We start from the raw sequence: 22,754 nt of genomic DNA on the forward strand, positions 1-22,754 counted from the left end.
ACATATCTGTTACTTTAAAATAATGCACTAATTCTGAAGTTTTGAACATAAACACACAGATCCCCAAAGGGGATTATGGGTAACTAAGCCTGTGCTCATACTGAATGGTTGATTCATTCATTCTATGTAAAAGCCAACAAAAGTGAATCAATGTAACATGTTAGTGTTTACAAATAAATGTGCTTTTGTAAAATATGTAATTTTTTCATTTGTATAAAAAATAAATAAATAAATTTTCAAGATCCCGCTAGACAGCACCTAAGAGCACACGTGATGACATCACAACTTTATCTGGTTAGGGAGACAAGGTTTCTTTCAATAACAAGAACTGTCAAAAAAATTTTCTCGTGTGTTGGAATTGTGTGGCGATAGGAATCGCCTTTTGGATGCTTGAATAATAATGTCAGTTGCACAAAGAAATTAAATAATAGTGAAAACATGTTCGGTGCAGTGTTATAACAGATCAATCAGTTATGACGCTCCGCTCCATGAGGCATCATAACATCAAGCCTGGTTCATATGGCAAGATAATTAGGCTGATATCAGATCTGATCTTCCCCTTCCAACAATCTTAAGGATGCTCCGACAATCGTGATGACGCTAAATATAATCTTATCAGATATTCCTGCCGTGTGTGGTTTGTAATAGTGCTCTGATCTGCTCATAAGGATGTGAGGAGCTAAGTGTGACATGCAGCCAATCAGAAAGCAAGGTATCTGACCTGGGAATGTTCGTGTGTGAAATCTGTTTGTGTGTGTTGTTTTTACCGTGTGTCTGACACCACACACTGTAGAACTAAACCTGTCAGATCTATGATTTGTTTTTATCTCCACGTGTGGGGTCTCTCAGGTTTTGGAAACCTACAAATAATTTTAAAATCTTGCGGTCCACAACATTGTGATATAACCGGTTGCCAGTAGATGGCAGTGTTCTATGCATTTTGACGCTGGTTATATCACACGGCCTGAATCACAATTGTGGCTTTTGGAAAAGCAACCTGGGCTTCTTCTGGCATTTTTACATAAAACAAACACAGTAACAATGTCTATAAACCCAGAGAATATATTCAGAAGAGTTTTAGGCACAATATACAGAGTTTAATGGTGTTGTCAGTGTGGAGCCTGATCAGAGTGTCTCAAATGCATTTCTCCTGTTGTGAACTTTTACCTATAATGCACTGCGCACACACCATGTCCACACTAAAACCTTCCAAATTAGTGCATTACTTTAAAACTAAAACATATATCTGATATTTTCACTTTATAAAACTTAAGACGTGACGTTAATTTAAATAACTTGTCCAAAATTAGTTTGGTTAAAATTCTAACCATAAGTTAAAACTCTATGCCTCTGGATGACTTGGGTGATATTGAAAAGAAATGAGTTTTTCCTTTTCTATGACCAGTTCTCCTTTGCCTGCAGAGGATAGAGCAGTTTATTCTGGAAACAGCTCTTCTCTGTTTGTAGAGGATAGAACTACAAAAAAACTACATCTACTACAAAAAACTACATCTGCAAAAATGTTAGCAGTCTAAAAATTATCAGACTAAAATTATCGGAAGGTAATTGGTCCGATGATGGTTTTCAAGGTTATCTGAAAGCTAATCCGATAATGAAAACATTATCTTTGATAATTAGCGGTTAACGGATTAGTGAAACTGTGCCCACCACTGAATTTGACTCAATGAAATGTACAAGCTCTACTGTATTGGAGGGTCTCTGCATCCCAGTTTGTATTTTCCTGTTTTTATTTCTGAGAAATTTTCTTCAAAATAAATGTAAATTTGATGAATATATGAAAACAATCAACAGAATGTGCTGCCCGTTACGTGTTGAAGTAGATTTTAGTGCGCTGGACACGAATTATCATTTGTACCAGGCTACAGGAGCCTACAATGTCTTTAATATCTTTAACATGCAGCGAGTGTGTGAAGCAGCATGTTAAAGATATTTTGAGTGCCACAGTTCCTGCAAGAATCTAATCTTACTTTCACCCCTGCATTTCACTTCAATGCGAATGTGACATGCTTCAATAGAAGCGCTGATTGCAGCACTCGAGAAGCTGACTGAGGAATCAAAGTGTGTGGGGATTGCCACTGTTCTGGATCCCGATGAAGATTCAAGCATTCAATGACTTCCTGGACATGGCCATTAGAAGTGTGTCTGTATGTGATGAGAGTGTCAAACTTGCACAAACATTCAATTACCTCTGCAGTGGCATTCTTGTCCTTGTGAGTAAATGCTTGAGAATTCTACAGAGCTGTAGGGTCTACAGAAGTGCCCATTTTGTGAATTCTAACCGCAGACTTGTTGTGGGTTCCCTGAGGATTCAACTGAAGTCCCATTGGCAATTGCCTACTCAGTGCCCAAGAGTAAATCTGGTCAGACTTCAGCAGCAGCCTGTTTCCCAGGAATTTGCAAGCAAGTTGGCTGGAGGATTTCCAGATCTGGGCACAACTGGTGATTTAAATAGGTTGTGGTACCACTTCCACAACCAGACCCAAAACAATGCTGAAGATTGTGTTGGAGCCACTAGTGTCCACAGGATGAGGTATTTCATATCTGAAGACACTAAATATCATCTAGAGGTGCAGTAGTGCATGACTTCATGGAAATCTGTACAGGGAGCTAAGAAAGCGGGCTGTGATGACCCTGAAAATGGACAAGGAGGTGTTTGTTAGAGGCATCTGTGATCAAGTGACACACTACCAGTCAGGGGCGTGCTGGGAACAATATTCAGCCCAGGAGTTTCATATCCAACCGGCCCAAAAATCGCCAGTGCACAGTGATAATAAGAGTTCTGCTGTGGCATTTCAATCCAGCATTTATGTGCTGACTGACTGTGAAAATTGGGTGGCTTATAATAGAAAGTAAAAGCTAGTTAGTTAAAAGAACGGTATTGTTAACTCACCATTTTTGGCCCTTTTTCAGCCAATTTTTCACTCCTGCGAGAATTTTTTGGATTGCGCCGAGTTTCAGCTTAATCGTGCGTCCTGCATCGTGCGTCTACATGGAGTAACGAGCTGCGTGTAACATCTCACGACCACCTCCCGATGGGGAACCATATGGTCGGATGAATATCAAGAATGTTTGATATTTTGGTCGGCCGTCGTGACTCATGAGGGTTCCGCGCTGCTGAAGCAGCACTACAAGCGTCTACGTGCTGATTACGTCACGCACTGTGCATGTGCAAACACCGGAGAGAGGAAACAGTGATCTCATGTAAAGTCTTGTGGTTTTTTTTATTGCGTTCCCTCACAATAACCTAATATCATATTAAAGTTCAGCGCGCACAGTGAGTGGAATCAAGTTGGGGGAGACTGAACGTATATGCACGCGTGCACACACACACACACACAGCAGACAACAACAGGATTCACGACAGACGAGGCAATAAGTTGCTACACCTTCCACAGCTGTATGACTCCGTATGAATTCTAGTTTATTTATACAACAGTGTAAGTAGCAACACTTGTTATGAATGTTTATGTTTTCTTTTTTGTCCTCTCATGAATCACGTTGCTGTCTGCTGTGTGTGTGTGCACGCGCGCATATGCGCTCAGTCTCCACCCACCTGATTTCACTCACTGTGCGCGCTGATAGGCATGAAATAAAAAAAAAAAAAAAAAAGAAACACGACCCCGACGTGTGGTTTTTGAAGGTACAATGTGAGCAGTCAGATCGCATCAGAGCATCAGTGTGAGAACACGAATCGTGCGCTCTGAACTTTTAAACCCTGCAGTTTTGCCGCACAGTTTGAGCTGGAGCCGAGTACAATGATTGAAAATATCGTACAGTGTCTGCCCAGCCAAGTCAGTGTCTTTTTCTTTTTCTTAATCTAGCTTTTTCAGCTCCACCTGGCTTTTTTCTGTCCATCTTTTCACTCACGGGCCACTCCTCCTATACTTGCTAGTAGTACAAGTCCCATCTGAGCGCACAGGGCTTAGTTGGACTGAACTAACTGTAATGAATGCATAGGGATGTTAAATGTGCAATGGGATGTCCCTACCTCAGGCTTTGGAAAAGATAATGTTGCAAAAGAAGCAGTCTTAAGTTATTTTCTTGTGAATTTTCATGATTGTAAGACATTTATAACACTTAATGTCTTCTCTTTAAGATACAGCAGCCCAAGTGTCTTGTTGTGTAGCCTAACAGTGGTGGTCATATATGTATGTATATATTAACATGGAATGTAATGGAATGTAACAACTACAGTGGTATCACACTGCTCTCTGTGATGGTGGGAAGGTACTTGGAACGATACTTCTTAAAATGATTGATTTCCAGCTACTTGCTGCTCAGCGACTAGAACAGTCTGGCTTCACACCCAAGAAGTCAACCATCAACCTCATTTTACTACTCATAGAAAGCAAGCATAAATATCGGCAGTGCTTCTTTGTAGCCTTTGCTGTTTTTCAAAAAGTATTTGAGTCCTTTGATCAGACTGCACATCCTGAGAATTCGTAAGAATCCAAAGAAGTTACTGGACATCATAGCTACCCTATACACAGATACTGTGAGTGTTGAACGGAGCTGAGGCAGAGACTCTGACTTTTTCCCAATAAGAACTGGCATTCCTCAGGATCCCTTCACACATAGTGCAAAGTTTGGATGGCGTTTGGATGAAAATGGCGAAATAGCGCGAAACAGTTCGACATTAGTGCACGTAACATCATGCATGAAACATCGCTCCGATGGGCAGGCGTGAACGAACCCGGTGCGAGAGTTTCCGCCGGTGTCCATTGAGCAGGAACAGTGCCAGTTGCACCACATGGTGCCACTTATGTGGAAGAAATAAAAACCAGCTGGTACGTGTGGAACCACATCACGCCGTTTATGTGGAATAATAAAAAAAAGAAAAAAAACACAATACCCGGGACACGAACTTGCGCCTTTCAAAACCTCTGATTCCCAGCCAGAGGCTTTACCACTAAGCTACAGAGCTGTTTTTTGAAAGCTGCAGGAAGCTGCCTCATATCAGGAAGGACATGGAAGTATTACAAAAAAAAAATTTTTTAAATCCCACATCATATAAAAACACTGTATTTATCAAACGAGCAAAACAAATATGATCCATCTGTTCCTCTGGTGATGACCCATGGTCACAGACATACAGTCATGAAATGACATCAATCAATCAATCAATCAATTTTTTTTTATATAGCGCCAAATCACAACAAACAGTTGCCCCAAGGCGCTTTATATTGTAAGGCAAGGCCATACAATAATTATGTAAAACCCCAACGGTCAAAACGACCCCCTGTGAGCAAGCACTTGGCTACAGTGGGAAGGAAAAACTCCCTTTTAACAGGAAGAAACCTCCAGCAGAACCAGGCTCAGGGAGGGGCAGTCTTCTGCTGGGACTGGTTGGGGCTGAGGGAGAGAACCAGGAAAAAGACATGCTGTGGAGGGGAGCAGAGATCGATCACTAATGATTAAATGCAGAGTGGTGCATACAGAGCAAAAAGAGAAATAAACAGTGCATCATGGGAACCCCCCAGCAGTCTACGTCTATAGCAGCATAACTAAGGGATGGTTCAGGGTCACCTGATCCAGCCCTAACTATAAGCTTTAGCAAAAAGGAAAGTTTTAAGCCTAATCTTAAAAGTAGAGAGGGTGTCTGTCTCCCTGATCTGACTTGGGAGCTGGTTCCACAGGAGAGGAGCCTGAAAGCTGAAGGCTCTGCCTCCCATTCTACTCTTACAAACCCTAGGAACTACAAGTAAGCCTGCAGTCTGAGAGCGAAGCGCTCTATTGGGGTGATATGGTACTACGAGGTCCCTAAGATAAGATGGGACCTGATTATTCAAAACCTTATAAGTAAGAAGAAGAATTTTAAATTCTATTCTAGAATTAACAGGAAGCCAATGAAGAGAGGCCAATATGGGTGAGATATGCTCTCTCCTTCTAGTCCCCGTCAGTACTCTAGCTGCAGCATTTTGAATTAACTGAAGGCTTTTTAGGGAACTTTTAGGACAACCTGATAATAATGAATTACAATAGTCCAGCCTAGAGGAAATAAATGCATGAATTAGTTTTTCAGCATCACTCTGAGACAAGGCCTTTCTGATTTTAGAGATATTGCGTAAATGCAAAAAAGCAGTCCTACATATTTGTTTAATATGCGCTTTGAATGACATATCCTGATCAAAAATGACTCCAAGATTTCTCACAGTATTACTAGAGGTCAGGGTAATGCCATCCAGAGTAAGGATCTGGTTAGACACCATGTTTCTAAGATTTGTGGGGCCAAGTACAATAACTTCAGTTTTATCTGAGTTTAAAAGCAGGAAATTAGAGGTCATCCATGTCTTTATGTCTGTAAGACAATCCTGCAGTTTAGCTAATTGGTGTGTGTCCTCTGGCTTCATGGATAGATAAAGCTGGGTATCATCTGCGTAACAATGAAAATTTAAGCAATACCGTCTAATAATACTGCCTAAGGGAAGCATATATAAAGTGAATAAAATTGGTCCTAGCACAGAACCTTGTGGAACTCCATAATTAACTTTAGTCTGTGAAGAAGATTCCCCATTTACATGAACAAATTGTAATCTATTAGACAAATATGATTCAAACCACCGCAGCGCAGTGCCTTTAATACCTATGGCATGCTCTAATCTCTGTAATAAAATTTTATGGTCAACAGTATCAAAAGCAGCACTGAGGTCTAACAGAACAAGCACAGAGATGAGTCCACTGTCCGAGGCCATAAGAAGATCATTTGTAACCTTCACTAATGCTGTTTCTGTACTATGATGAATTCTAAAACCTGACTGAAACTCTTCAAATAGACCATTCCTCTGCAGATGATCAGTTAGCTGTTTTACAACTACCCTTTCAAGAATTTTTGAGAGAAAAGGAAGGTTGGAGATTGGCCTATAATTAGCTAAGATAGCTGGGTCAAGTGATGGCTTTTTAAGTAATGGTTTAATTACTGCCACCTTAAAAGCCTGTGGTACATAGCCAACTAACAAAGATAGATTGATCATATTTAAGATCGAAGCATTAAATAATGGTAGGGCTTCCTTGAGCAGCCTGGTAGGAATGGGGTCTAATAAACATGTTGATGGTTTGGATGAAGTAACTAATGAAAATAACTCAGACAGAACAATCGGAGAGAAAGAGTCTAACCAAATACCGGCATCACTGAAAGCAGCCAAAGATAACGATACGTCTTTGGGATGGTTATGAGTAATTTTTTCTCTAATAGTTAAAATTTTGTTAGCAAAGAAAGTCATGAAGTCATTACTAGTTAAAGTTAATGGAATACTCAGCTCAATAGAGCTCTGACTCTTTGTCAGTCTGGCTACAGTGCTGAAAAGAAACCTGGGGTTGTTCTTATTTTCTTCAATTAGTGATGAGTAGAAAGATGTCCTAGCTTTACGGAGGGCTTTTTTATAGAGCAACAGACTCTTTTTCCAGGCTAAGTGAAGATCTTCTAAATTAGTGAGACGCCATTTCCTCTCCAACTTACGGGTTATCTGCTTTAAGCTACGAGTTTGTGAGTTATACCACGGAGTCAGACACTTCTGATTTAAAGCTCTCTTTTTCAGAGGAGCTACAGCATCCAAAGTTGTCTTCAATGAGGATGTAAAACTATTGACGAGATACTCTATCTCCCTTACAGAGTTTAGGTAGCTACTCTGCACTGTGTTGTTATATGGCATTAGAGAACATAAAGAAGGAATCATATCCTTAAACCTAGTTACAGCGCTTTCTGAAAGACTTCTAGTGTAATGAAACTTATTCCCTACTGCTGGGTAGTCCATCAGAGTAAATGTAAATGTTATTAAGAAATGATCAGACAGAAGGGAGTTTTCAGGGAATACTGTTAAGTGTTCTATTTCCATACCATAAGTCAGAACAAGATCTAAGATATGATTAAAGTGGTGGGTGGACTCATTTACTTTTTGAGCAAAGCCAATAGAGTCTAATAATAGATTAAATGCAGTGTTGAGGCTGTCATTCTCAGCATCTGTGTGGATGTTAAAATCGCCCACTATAATTATCTTATCTGAGCTAAGCACTAAGTCAGACAAAAGGTCTGAAAATTCACAGAGAAACTCACAGTAACGACCAGGTGGACGATAGATAATAACAAATAAAACTGGTTTTTGGGACTTCCAATTTGGATGGACAAGACTAAGAGACAAGCTTTCAAATGAATTAAAGCTCTGTCTGGGTTTTTGATTAATTAATAAGCTGGAATGGAAGATTGCTGCTAATCCACCGCCCCGGCCCGTGCTACGAGCATTCTGACAGTTAGTGTGACTCGGGGGTGTTGACTCATTTAAACTAACATATTCATCCTGCTGTAACCAGGTTTCTGTAAGGCAGAATAAATCAATATGTTGATCAATTATTATATCATTTACCAACAGGGACTTAGAAGAGAGAGACCTAATGTTTAATAGACCACATTTAACTGTTTTAGTCTGTGGTGCAGTTGAAGGTGCTATATTATTTTTTCTTTTTGAATTTTTATGCTTAAATAGATTTTTGCTGGTTATTGGTAGTCTGGGAGCAGGCACCGTCTCTACGGGGATGAGGTAATGAGGGGATGGCAGGGGGAGAGAAGCTGCAGAGAGGTGTGTAAGACTACAACTCTGCTTCCTGGTCCCAACCCTGGATAGTCACGGTTTGGAGGATTTAAGAAAATTGGCCAGATTTCTAGAAATGAGAGCTGCTCCATCCAAAGTGGGATGGATGCCGTCTCTCCTAACAAGACCAGGTTTTCCCCAGAAGCTTTGCCAATTATCTATGAAGCCCACCTCATTTTTTGGACACCACTCAGACAGCCAGCAATTCAAGGAGAACATGCGGCTAAACATGTCACTCCCGGTCCGATTGGGGAGGGGCCCAGAGAAAACTACAGAGTCCGACATTGTTTTTGCAAAGTTACACACCGATTTAATGTTAATTTTAGTGACCTCCGATTGGCGTAACCGGGTGTCATTACTGCCGACGTGAATTACAATCTTACCAAATTTACGCTTAGCCTTAGCCAGCAGTTTCAAATTTCCTTCAATGTCGCCTGCTCTGGCCCCCGGAAGACAATTGACTATGGTTGCTGGTGTCGCTAACTTCACATTTCTCAAAACAGAGTCGCCAATAACCAGAGTTTGATCCTCGGCGGGTGTGTCGTCGAGTGGGGAAAAACGGTTAGAGATGTGAACGGGTTGGCGGTGTACACGGGGCTTCTGTTTAGGGCTACGCTTCCTCCTCACAGTCACCCAGTCAGCCTGCTTTCCCGGCTGCTCGGGATCTGCCAGGGGGGAACTAACGGCGGCTAAGCTACCTTGGTCCGCACCGACTACAGGGGCCTGGCTAACTGTAGAATTTTCCACGGTGCGGAGCCGAGTCTCCAATTGAATGAGAAGCAGTGTGCTTTGATGTTCAGATCTACTGGTCAAGTGCTAGTCGGCCGTGTGCATGTTCTTCCCGACACGTGTACTTGTGGACAGCATTCCACAGCACAGCCACTGCATAATGTGGAACAGAGCTCACGTGGGTGACATGACAGTCAGATCACCCATTGTGTGTTCTGATCTGACGGTCCGTTTCAACTTGGAGAGCTTGTCAGTGTCCACTCCGTGCGCTTGCTCACTTGCTGCAGCTTGGCGGCAATATATGTTTTTATTTATGTCCATGTAAATACAGCAATCAGACACATGGTCCTCACAGTGGACATTTGTTTGTCCATAACTGTCCAAACACAGTAGGTGTTGTCCAGTTGGAATGTCTAGAATGACAGATCACCACAGCTGCTTCTGTCAGAAGCCACTGCTCCCGTGAGTGGAGCGCACACACCTGCGTGTCAGTGTGTGTATTTGCAAAGTCACACTTGTGGGGAACTTAGACAAATTTCACAGCAGTACGACAGTGGTTGTCTACAGTCTGTTATTGTGCCAAGAGTGCAACTGGCCATGCATTTTCTAAGTGCCATGTAAGTGGTGTTAGGTGTTCAGGCATGTCACTTAGAATTTGGCCAGCACCTGCCATGAGAGGGTGTGATGGGCTCGCACAGCACACACTTTGTCTTTCAGGTGCTTGTGTGCGCAAATAGTTGTAGCAACTGGTGTACGAGGCGTTGGCGACAGGGACGACATTACATGGTTTGCACACGATTCCTGCGTCATGTGCACTAAGTGTGAACTTTGTCCAAACTTCGCACTATGTGTGAAGGGGCCCTTAAGGAGGCTGTTGTTGGTGGGTGTGTATAGTATAATCTGGGAATTATTGGAAACAGCCGCAGTGCAGTCCAGTCCAGTCAAGTTTTTCCAACTGTGCAACAATTCCTAACACAGTTTTCGTCTTCTTGTCAGCCTTCAATTAAAACTCCTGCTGTAATGCATTAATACTACTTAAGTCTGTCATAACTGAGGCCTTCAGAAATCCTCAGCATAAATGATACTTATAAAGGTTAACATCCTGACATTTTACCTGTTGTCATCCCAGCGTATCAACTTTTAATACTTTCACCACTCAGCAAAGTCCATTATTCAAAGCTGACCACCATCTGTGCTTTTCTGTCTGCACCGTGAACAACGGGGAACATTAAGGAATCACAACCCTGAGCCATATTTAATGAATTCATCTGATGGGTTATAACAAAGTGAGTTTTCGTGCACAGACAGGTTCTGCAGACTCATTTGCAGAGGTGAGCGGATCCAAATTGAGGTCAGGAAAAGATAGTGATGCTATCAGCCAATTCATCTCCCTTAAATGAGCCTTTTTAATTAAAAAGAGAATGAAAAGTTAGTCTGGGCTATACTGTCTCCATGCACCATACTCATAGAAGTGGGAAAGAACTGCTATTTTAGTAAAATCTAATAATTTCTTCTGCATTGGCATAATTGTTTAAATTTCTTTTTTGGAAAATAAGGTCAGATAGTCATTTTATCAGTTCTTAAGTGGTTTTTGATGGGTGGTTGGAATAACTGCCTTACTGATTTTTATGTGCTTTTTTCAGGCAGGGTAGCAGATTAAAGAATTTATCTAAATAAACTAAGTACCTTTTTAAAAAGATTAAAGTTTATTTAGCCCAGAGTAATATGAACATATGATATCATAATATTTGTATAATTACAGAGTCTACATGCATATAGAAAGGCCTGTGAAGCAGTTTGTTTAACATGGGAATGTCGCTGCACACCATCAAACACATAGTCCTTTAACAGATCCTTAGCCTGTTTTGATGTTTGGGAAATCCCAGACAAAGGGAGTCTGTGGACCTGCTGAAGCCTTCATCCACCGGCACAGTTGAGGACTTCTTGTTTCACCATAGCCACATTAGCCATCTCGTGGTGTAGTGTTCCTTTTGGGTCTTCGTGGTTACTATAGCAGCCATGGAGCACACATAGTCTCTACCATATTTCACCCCAACAGCCAATCACTACCTGGGCCATTACCTTCTTGTCATGACGTGGGTGAGGGGTTGGATTTTGATAGCTAATTACAGAATAGAGTGTATAAATATTACAAGACAATATCACAAGATCAAATAAGTATTGATCATTTTTGGACTGTAGACCCTTCTCCAAGATGTCAGTTTTTGCTGTTGTTGGAATGTTCCATGACGCATGTCCAAATGTCCTCTGACCATTTAATGTTACAAACTGGTTTTGACCTGACTGCATTACATGCAGCCATGATGCATGTCCAAATGTCATCATTTGCATGCAGTCTAACTGAAGGGCTTTGTATCTGTCTGGGAGAAATATTGGTCCCATGACGCTGACACATCCACATTAACCACAAAGTTTTGATATGACACATACCGCTTGAACATAACAATGCGATCACCTCATCCACTTACCCTGTCAACGCACCACACCTTTGTAGCCAATCACATAGTTCCACTGATCCACATGGTGAGACAAGACCCGCCCACCTGGGGGGTCTTGAAATGTGAAATGTTTCACTAATCAGGGTGGCCAGAACAAATATCATGGAGTCAAATCTACTCCATAGACACATATAAAGAAGCCCAAGCATCAATACGCTTAGCTTTGAGTTTCTGATGCAAATGACCATTTACCATGAGAAAACAGGTTGCAGTGACAAGACTGATGTTTCTATGGGTTTGCTACATACCAGTTACTACATGCAACAGCCATTGTTCCCCTGCAAGATAACCTGCATGGATTTTCATCAAACTTTGGTGGGAAAATTACTTGGTGAACTATCTTTGGTTGAGGTCATTAAATTTTGGAGAGGATTCGACAAAGCTCAAGGTCAACAAAAACATGGTGCAAAAACAGATTTTCTGCTATATCTTTGTAACCAACAGTACAAGAGAGATGATCTAAAGTTTATATTGATCAGCAAAATATTTGTGATTCATTGGTATAAGTGATGTCATGATGAAGTCACAAAGAAATCAGAAAAGCAATTCATGGTTTTTTTTCATAGCATGCAGGGTTTGCATCACACCGCTGTTGCTTTTCTTTGCAGAAGGTGCTGATGTAAAACAAAATACTTGCCGGATTAAATGGTTTGCTTTTTATGCGCCCTTAAAAAAATAGACACATTATGTGTTCATGACACATGCCAACATTTTCAATTTAGTGATTTGGCCATATCAATGTCCCCTTACAGATTAAAAAATAAGTAACACATGGACTTTTCTTTTTTTGACAAATAATTTTATGTTTCTCAAAAGTTAAGCTGTGCAGTTCATGTTTTTGTACCAGATGTTACACAGAATGATTACTTTCACTGAGACAGTCAGGTGTTGACTCTGAAATGTCGCCCAGGGCAGACACACTATCAATCTTGCCAACAACAAAACTGTCACATTTTAACCTTGAGCAGAATTCAGTCAAACTGGCATGTGGGTTTAGGCCTTGAAATCACATTGGGCCTCATGTATCAACATTGCGTACGGCGATATTTGAGCGTATATGGGGTGTACGCCAAAACGGCTGCGCTACTTGGCATTTATCAATGTGGTCGTTGGCGTACGCTGCGCTGAAAATATACACCAGGTCGAGAGGTGGCGTAAATTATACACCAAAATGAACCAGCACTGGAATCCATATAAAAATGAAGATGATCAACATGATAAACAGTGCCATTATACAAATCAATGCATATGTTACATAAATAACACTTTCCTGATTATACTACATAATAATTAATACAAATCCCACCTTTGCAGGATTGTTATGGAGCACGATCCGTGGCCACAGCGCTGACAGGAAGGACAGCGCTGCACACCTTTTTCTCCAGACTTCGAGCCTGGAGCCAGAGCAGTGTTGAGCTTAACTTCATGTGGTGTGATCGTTTTAGACAATGAAATTGATAATAACAACTGTAGTTTCGTCATTCCCTTAATTCGCCCGTGCTGCAGCCAGGTTTTGTTGTCTCCATTCGTTTGTCACAATAAAATAAATACAGAAATACATTTAAAAAATAAAGAAATCTGACAGATTAGGCGTGTCTTATTAATTGAGCGAGCAAATATCCACATGTCAAGAATTATTGACATGTGAAAAGAGAATACAGTGGTCCCTCACTATAACGCCATTCACCTGTGTTCACCTGCGGAGTATTTAGTCCAATTTTGCATGCCTTTTTTTTTTTTTTACAGTGTTCTGTGTTCTGCATATCTGTTTATAAGAATCTTGTTGCCCAGAAGAGAAAAGAGCGCCAACAACTACTCATAACTGTGTTTGTCACACGGAAATATACACCTGCTGCAGCCAGATGTGAGTGGGAAAAGGCTCAGCGTCAGGACGCAGAGGCCCGATCTGTGAAATACTGGTCAGTCACTATTAATAATTTCTTATGTGTCCGACCTCGTTCGTTGATTGTTAAAATTAATTTGTTAGTTCTAAAAGCCATCATAATTATTTATAGGAAAACGTTCTATTTTTATTTCTCAAACAAATGTTTGGGCCTGAAAACAGTTTGGTATTATTTTCCTATTAAGGTTTGAACTTTGAGAGTGTTTACACACGAGAGAAAAGTGAGAAAATGTTCATGCCTGATTGAGAAAAGTGTATAAACTGTGTAGTGAGGGGTTTTACAGCCTTAAAACGTCTATAATAATTGTAAAAAATAACACTGACTATGTCGCGGTATCGCGTATTTCAGGCTATTTTTTAGAACGTAACTCCAGCAATTAATGAGGGACCACTGTAACACTTTATTGATTATATACTACAAAACAATTGATACGATGGCCGCTTTTGACGCTCTATTGGCACGCGTCGTGATTGGTGGAGTTCTTTTTCATTGCCGTCTTCCTGACTTCCATGTCGTAAAATGAGGGTGTGTCTGAAGCGAAGTGTGAATATTTATGGGCGTGTTTATTATAATTACGATCGTTTCCACCCGCCGCATTTATCAAGATCATGTCAGGCGTACACCAGAAATGGGCAGGTGCGCACTGCTTGATACATGTCACGGTGACTTTGGTGTATTTCAAGTTTACGCCGTAAATTTACGCCACAATTGCGCAACATTGATACATGAGGCCCATTCAGTTGTCAGTTAGAGACAAAATGACCTGTGATGGTAAACGTCCTCTTGAATTTTTTTGAAGGCTTGAAGCAGTAACTGCAGATTTGCCAATAAGGTGAATAAATGTCACTGCTTTTCCACAGTTAGAACTTTTGAAAGAGATGATTTTATTCAAGCTAGGGATTAAAAGGACTACAAACAGAGATAGGAAATGAAATTAGTTTGAACTGTTCGTTACATATTTAATTTTTCCTGCTATTTGATGCCATTTGATATCAATGATATGTTATACAGTATCTTTCTTGTAGGCACGTGTTCATGCGCATGAACACAGTACGAGTGTCGGGGTAAAATTGTTGATCCCCAATGTCTGCATACTGGGCCAAGTTTATTCATCGGCTGCTGGCTGTGTTGATAGAACAGGTTTTGTTTCTCCGAGTTCATGACAAAACATCTCATTGTTTTCTACACTAACTGAAAGCCACGTCTGTATTGTGGAGCCCTTAAGATGGCTCGCGGGGTTGCTAAAATCAGAAGGCTCTGTGCTTTATGTCTGCTTGCATGTCTATCGGGGTCTCCTCCAGATATATCTGTTAATGTGTTTATATGCTTAGACTGCAATTAAACCTTTCTCACTGCATCCTTGTGGTCCTTGCTCACTGGTCTCATCTCTTGCTGACATCATCCTGAAAAGCACGTGGAATGTCACGTACACAGCAGCGGAGCAAAATATTAAAAAAACACCACAATTTATGATACTTAATTCCTGTTATAAAGCGTAGACTTAGACTCCACCTAGTCATACACCAGGAAGTAATGAAATGGAGAAATGTTCACCCTTTTATGTTTTATATGCATTATCTGATGCGCCCCTCTCATGAAGGCATCAGTTGTGCTCCCGTCTCATGAAGAGTCAGCTGCCATCTCATAAATGCATCAGCCAGCATGGCATGTCCAGCGCACAGTGTTCCGCTGGTGATCGCGTTGCAAATGTGATATGTGTTTTAATTATTACAATGTGGGGAAATCGCACAGTGGCATGTACCTGATGGTGATTTTCTGCATGGCACAATATTCACCAGAGTTACAGTGCGCTGACGCGGTGGTCAGCTGAAGCGATACGTGTTTTAATTTATTTCCATGTGAGCACAGCATGCCGATGTCCGCGCCTCATGGCAGAGTTATGCCAGGTATGCCCTACAAGCCAGTAAAGATGTTCTCCAGATGTGACTTGCGAGATCACAGAGATCTGAACAGCTGCACGTCGCAGGGGGACACGCCCACTTTTGTCTGTAGATCTCATCAGCTCACTAAAAAACAGGCTCACTCTCTGTTCCTTTATACTGCGATTTTCATTTTTTGTATGTATTATTATTTGTGTTGCATCTGTCTGATGTCTGTGTTTGTAATTTAACACCTTGTGTGCACGGTCACGTCCAGCTGACAGTTGGCGGTCAGCTGACAGGCGCTGTGTGTCCACAATAAAGCGTATGAGCAATGCGATCACAAATGAATGAGTTCATGCCTTTACCTGTATTAGTTTTATTTAGTCTCCACTCTTTCTGTCTGTTATGTTAACTCCAATTTACATGGTGGAAGTGACATTAGCCTGCTTGGCCAGCTTCACACCGTGCTGCATGCTCAGGTGCTGGCTAGTCCTCAGGCGATCGTATCAGTATGTAATTATCAGCATGTGAAGAGGGCATGAGCGCCCGATCACACATGTGCATTGCATGTTCACCAGCTGAGCTGCAGTCCACAGCAATCAGCTGTTCCAACAATGCGCTGCAAGGGACATCAACCGGACTCTGGGGCCCTCAGCCCCACAAGCCATTCGTGTGTGTGTGGCGGGGGGGTCGGCATAGTCATGCCCATGTGTGTTGCTAGGTGATGCCACACTCGTGTTGCACTTTGACAAATTTCACAGACAGCTCGAATGTGGTCACCTGCACTCTTCTCTTGTACCAGGAAAGCAGATAGCCCTGCCTTTTCTAAGTGTCCAGTGAGAGGTGTTGGATGTCCACGTGCGACACCTGGAATTTGGCGAGATGTTCACATGCGACACCTGGAATTTGGCGAGCACCTGCCAAGAGGGGGCTCGAATGAGCATGCGCAGGGCACCCGCTGTCATTCGGTCGCTGGTGTGCACAAATGGTTGTAGAGACAGCTATACGAGGTGTTTGTAGCGGCTTTGATTTTTCACGAGTGGCATTTGACTCCTTCATACGCCATTCTGCCTCAATCATGTTATGTGTGACTCCAATGAATTTGGGAGGATGTAAAAAAATCAGCAACAGTTGCAATATGTTAAAAAATAAGCAGTGCAACTTTTTTGGCAAAGCCACACACCAAATACTGAAGACAATTAGTTTTCTTCAAACCTGTAAATATACACTCATTGGAACGCTGCGACTGCATCACTTGCTCCTGGTGTGTCATCGAGAAAGATTCTACATGTTCCTTCACATTCCTTTTCATTTCATTTATTCACATTTTACATGTCTACGTATTTTTTCATGCCTAAGGGATCCAGAGGAGGTGGTGCATCCTGCCAAGCCTCCGATTTTGGCCAGCAGAGGCTGGCAGAGGGGAACGGAGCAGTCACGGTGTAAAGTGGAGGTGATGTAACAGCAGTGGAGCTCAACTCTTGTCAGTGTTTTAGCATGAACACTGAAGAGTTTGAGCCTGTTGAAAATGTTTCCAGGACCACGACGAACATCAGTGTTTTCTGAGCGTGGAGTCTGGGGGACCTCGGCGCTGGTCAGTGGTAAGCAACTTTTCACTCTCCATTGGCAAATTGCCAGGTTAACCGCCAGAGTGCAAATGGGCCATAAATAATGTTATCTCTGCAGTCCCAGAAAATGTAAGTCCTAACCCGGCCCTGAGACCTGTGCACATCCATGCAAATGTAGCATGAAACAGATGAGTCTACTGCAGTGGTTCCAGTTTGCCACAGTAATTATAGAAATACAGATGAAAAGTTTGGTTATAATCACAACCCACACCTTCTATCCTTTAAACCTGGTTTTACTTTCCTACTACAAGGGCTGTCCGTAAAGTATAGGTCCTTTTTATTTTTTTCAAAAACTATATGGATTTCATTCATATGTTTTTACGTCAGACATGCTTGAACCCTCGTGCGCATGCGTGAGTTTTTCCATGCCTGTCGGTGACGTCATTCGCCTGTGAGCACTCCTTGTGGGAGGAGTCGTCCAGCCCCTCGTCGGAATTCCTTTGTCTGAGAAGTTGCTGAGAGACTGGCGCTTTGTTTGCTCAAAATTTTTTCTAAACCTGTGAGACACATCGAAGTGGACATGGTTCGAAAAATTAAGCTGGTTTTCAGTGAAAATTTTAACAGCTGATGAGAGATTTTGAGGTGATTCTGTCGCTTTAAGGACTTTTCACAGTGCGAGACGTCGTGCAGCGCTCTCAGGCAGCGTCATCAGCCTGTTTCAAGCTTAAAACCTCCACATTTCAGGCTCTATTGATCCAGGACGTCGTGAGAGAACAGAGACGTTTCAGAAGAAGTCGGTTTCAGCATTTTATCCGGATATTCCACTGTTAAAGGAGATTTTTTTAATGAAAGACGTGCGGACGGGTCCGCGTATCGGGACGCAGCCGACGCGGCGCGGCGGCACAGGAAAAACACCTCCGTGTTGATAACCATTTGTTAAAATCCAGTTGGCTTTTGATGGCTTTCAGTGGAGTGAGTATATGAGAAATTGTTTATCAGCTGGAGATGTTCCAACTTGTCCTCAAGGCTTCCAACAGAGGTGTTTTTCCTGTGGCGGAGCGTCACGGCGGCTGCGAGCCGACGCTGCAATCCGCCCGCACGTCTTTCATTAAAAAAATCTCCTTTAACAGTGGAATATCCGGATAAAATGCTGAAACCAACTTCTTCTGAAACTTCTCTGTTCTCTCACGACGTCCTGGATCAACAGAGCCTGAAATGTGGAGGTTTTAAGCTTGGAACAGGCTGATGACACTGCCTGAGAGCGCTGCGCGACGTCTCGCACCGTGAAAAGTCCTTAAAGCGACAGAATCACCTCAAAATCTCTCATCAGCTGTTAAAATTTTCACTGAAGACCAGCTTAATTTTTCGAACCATGTCCACTTCGATGTGTCTCACAGGTTTAGAAAAAATTTTGATCAAACAAAGCGCCAGTCTCTCAGCAACTTCTCAGACAAAGGAATTCCGACGAGGGGCTGGACGACTCCTCCCACAAGGAGTGCTCACAGGCGAATGACGTCACAGACAGGCGTGGAAAAACTCACGCATGCGCACGAGGGTTCAAGCATGTCTGACGTAAAAACATATGAATGAAATCCATATAGTTTTTGAAAAAAATAAAAAGGACCTATACTTTACGGACAGACCTCGTATGTTGTTTCATCGGGTACATCACCGCCATTTTTATGGTTTCTACCTTGTTACTTAACATTCACATGAAGACAAGCAGTCGTTTTTAATTTTCCATAATACAGGCTACATGCTCCGTTTGCAAAATGATGGTGATTTTGGGATTTATCAGGTGAATCAAAGTTAACCACCACTTAAACAGTTTATCTTTCTGATTCACTCATTGAATTTGATGAGTTACAAGATAATAGCATTTTATGTTATTTTGTACAGGAGGTAGCTGGGATGGACTAACCGACCTGCGCGTAAACAATTTTACTGACGAAGGAAAATCTATTTTGAAATATGGATAGAGAGGCCTATCAGTTTGCTTGTGAAGTCCACTCAGGCCCTTCAGCTTGTATAATTAAGATGAATTGCGTGCTCAAATATTCGGACCAGGACTACGAGGACGCAGTATCATTGTTGTGTTTGTCAAACTGACAGCTGAAAACCATTTTACCTTTCATCTTCCAAACCCCCCCAAAAAGTGAAACCAAGTAAAGGGAAGATGTTTTTCCTCTGGCTTTTTTTTTTCATATTTCCAGAGACAGAAAATACATTGGCAGCATTAAAATTCTGACAGCAACAAAATACCGTATCATTCCACTACCATAATAATAAGGCTGTTACCATTGTCCACCTGTGCATCTGGCTGGCTTATATACATCCTGCATCTTCTGACCATCTGCTGTCATGACAAACATGATGCGAGGGTGAACCTTTTGCAGAGTGGCACAGAGATAAGATGGGACACAAACGATGCGCTTCCACCTTGCCGTGCAGCTCATCTCATTACTGTGGCCGCCCTGTTGGCAGCAGGATCATAATTAATCTTCATTGTGCTGTTGGGCTGTCTTCCTGACAGAGTAAATGACTGGGGCGGCAGAGGGGCGGATAACAATGTCCTCCAATGTGGCGTTAACACGGGATTCAATGAGTTTAATGGCAGGTTGCGGAAAGCGGGGCACGCTGTGACTCACACCAACTGTTTCCTCGTAAAGAAGGTGAGGTGCAGAGCCCAAAAAGATTTAGGTTCAGTGCTTTGAGTCCCCTGGGCATTTCATAAGCTGCAATTCACACATCAGTATCGCAGCATATAATATAAAGTTTAAATCCACCACTGCCGAGGAGCTGTTTTCATTATTTTTCCACAAAAGTGTCAGCATGGGAGCCCACTCATTTGATTTAAATATCAAATAATTCATTCAGCCTCAGCTTCCCCAGACAAAATGATTCAGAGGTTTGTTTACATCCTGGCAGTAGCCAGAGGCTGATCAATTCACCAAATCGATTGAAACTGCTTTTGAGCTCATCATTTCATTGCAATGCAAAACAGCCTTGAGAAAAACAATTTATTCCAGCAGTAATGGCATGCGTATAATGCGATTTCTGCGCAGCTGATATCCACTGATGCTTTCAGAATGTTAGACTAACCTAAAATAAAAAAGGATGCTGAATGAAAGGTTTGAACTGGAATCGCTTTACATGCCAGATGCAGCAAAGTCCACTTGAAGATGGACAATGTGTGAATCCAGGAAGCAGAAAACAGCACACATATGCAGCTTCAAATAGAAAAACTATGCATACACGGTGCTCATATATTCTTCATTTTCATATATATTAAATTTGAGTCAAACATCTCCTGTCTACTCCCAGTTTGACGTAAAAGAACGGTGCCAGACAGCTGCACAACCTGGTTTGAATATAATATTTATCATAGTCACAGAGCAGAAAATTGGTATTGTGGCACTGATTATGTAATGTGTATTGTGAAGCATAATGGGCTATTTGGTGGCACAAATAAGGCATCATAGGCCTTTAAAAAGGCATATCTGTGTTATGATTTAAAATAGATCATCTACATTTCTACGGACTGCAAAATGTCTTTGCATTGTGCAGAACTATTTACACCTGTGCAGGGTGGCAGCACATGCAGGTGTGCTGTTTTGTGTCCTATGTGTCTGCACATGTGAAAACTAAATAACACAAAAAAGTTTTATCGAATTTGAATCAAACGTGGTGGAATGTTTGAGGGTCAGCCACAAAGCAATTTAATTTTGAGAAAACATTAAATAAATGTCAAGGTCATTGTCAACTTTCAGAGTGCGAATGTGTGTCAGATGCATTTATCTACCCAACGCCCAATCATTGGGTAGATAAATATGTCTTTCCTTATTCGCCCAACCGTGATCATGTATTTGACATGTTTTGTGCATCTAAACTATGTTTTTTTGCACCACTTTTTTAAGGCTCTATTGCGGTGTGAAAAGCGGCGTATGTTTGACACATTTAATGGCACCATCTTTAATTACTGTGAAAAAAAAAAACACCGTAATGGATGAAAGCAGACAAACTTCATAAGCATTTTGAACAGAAGCCTGTCAACGACAACAAAACAGTTTTTATGAACAAAATCCTGCTTGTGGCCTGTGTTAGTTTGACACAGTTCCCTGGGTGTGATGAGCCAAACAGAACCGCTTTAGATCACAGCCCCTCAATGGGCTGCAAACCCTCCCGCAGCCAGCGAGAAAATATCTGCTCTTTTTTTCCCCACACTGAAACCGGAAGTGAACTTACAAGTGTGCTCATTGGTCGGTTGTGGTTGGGCATATATGCTTGCATATTTACTTTATTGAATCAACGGTTGGGCGTATAGCCACTCCGTATAGAGAAACTACATAACAATTGTAAATGAACATTCTACCAAAATGTATATACGTAGTGTTCAGAATAATAGTAGTGCTATGTGACTAAAAAGATGAATCCAGGTTTTGAGTATGTCTTATTGTTACATGGGAAACAAGGTATCAGTAGATTCAGTAGATTCTCACAAATCCAACAAGACCGAGCATTCATGATATGCACACTCTTAAGGCTATGAAATTGGGCTATTAGTAAAAAAAAGTAGAAAAGGGGGTGTTCACAATAATAGTAGTGTGGCATTCAGTCAGTGAGTTCGTCAATTTTGTGGAACAAACAGGTGTGAATCAGGTGTCCCCTATTTAAGGATGAAGCCAGCACCTGTTGAACATGCTTTTCTATTTGAAAGCCTGAGGAAAATGGGACGTTCAAGACATTGTTCAGAAGAACAGTGTAGTTTGATTAAAAAGTTGATTGGAGAGGGGAAAACTTATATGCAGGTGCAAAAAATTATAGGCTGTTCATCTACAATGATCTCAAATGCTTTAAAATGGACAAAAAAACAGAGACGCGTGGAAGAAAATGGAAAACAACCATCAAAATGGATAGAAGAATAACCAGAATGGCAAAGGCTCACCCATTGATCAGCTCCAGGATGATCAAAGACAGTCTGGAGTTACCTGTAAGTGTTGTGACAGTTAGAAGACGCCTGTGTGAAGCTAATTTATTTGCAAGAATCCCCCGCAAAGTCCCTCTGTTAAATAAAAGATGTGCAGAAGAGGTTACAATTTGTCAAAGAACACATCAACTGGCCTAAAGAGAAATGGAGGAATATTTTGTGGACTGATGAGAGTAAAATTGTTCTTTCTGGGTCCAAGGGCCGCAGACAGTTTGTGAGACGACCCCCAAACTCTGAATTCAAGCCACAGTTCACAGTGAAGACAGAGAAGCATAGTGGTGCAAGCATCATGATATGGACATGTTTCTCCTACTATGGTGTTGGGCCTCTATATCACATACCAGGTATCATGGATCAGTTTGGATATGTCAAAATACTTGAAGAGGTCACGTTGCCTTATGCTGAAGAGGACATGCCCTTGAAATGGGTGTTTCAACAAGACAATGACCCCAAGCACACTAGTAAATGAGCAAAATTGTGGTTCCAAACCAACAAAATGAATGCCTCGCAGATGTGAAGAAATCATCAAAAACTGTGGTTATACAACTAAATACTAGTTTA

This window comes from Thalassophryne amazonica, chromosome 14 (assembly GCF_902500255.1).
Source record: "Thalassophryne amazonica chromosome 14, fThaAma1.1, whole genome shotgun sequence".
NCBI lineage: Eukaryota > Metazoa > Chordata > Actinopteri > Batrachoidiformes > Batrachoididae > Thalassophryne > Thalassophryne amazonica.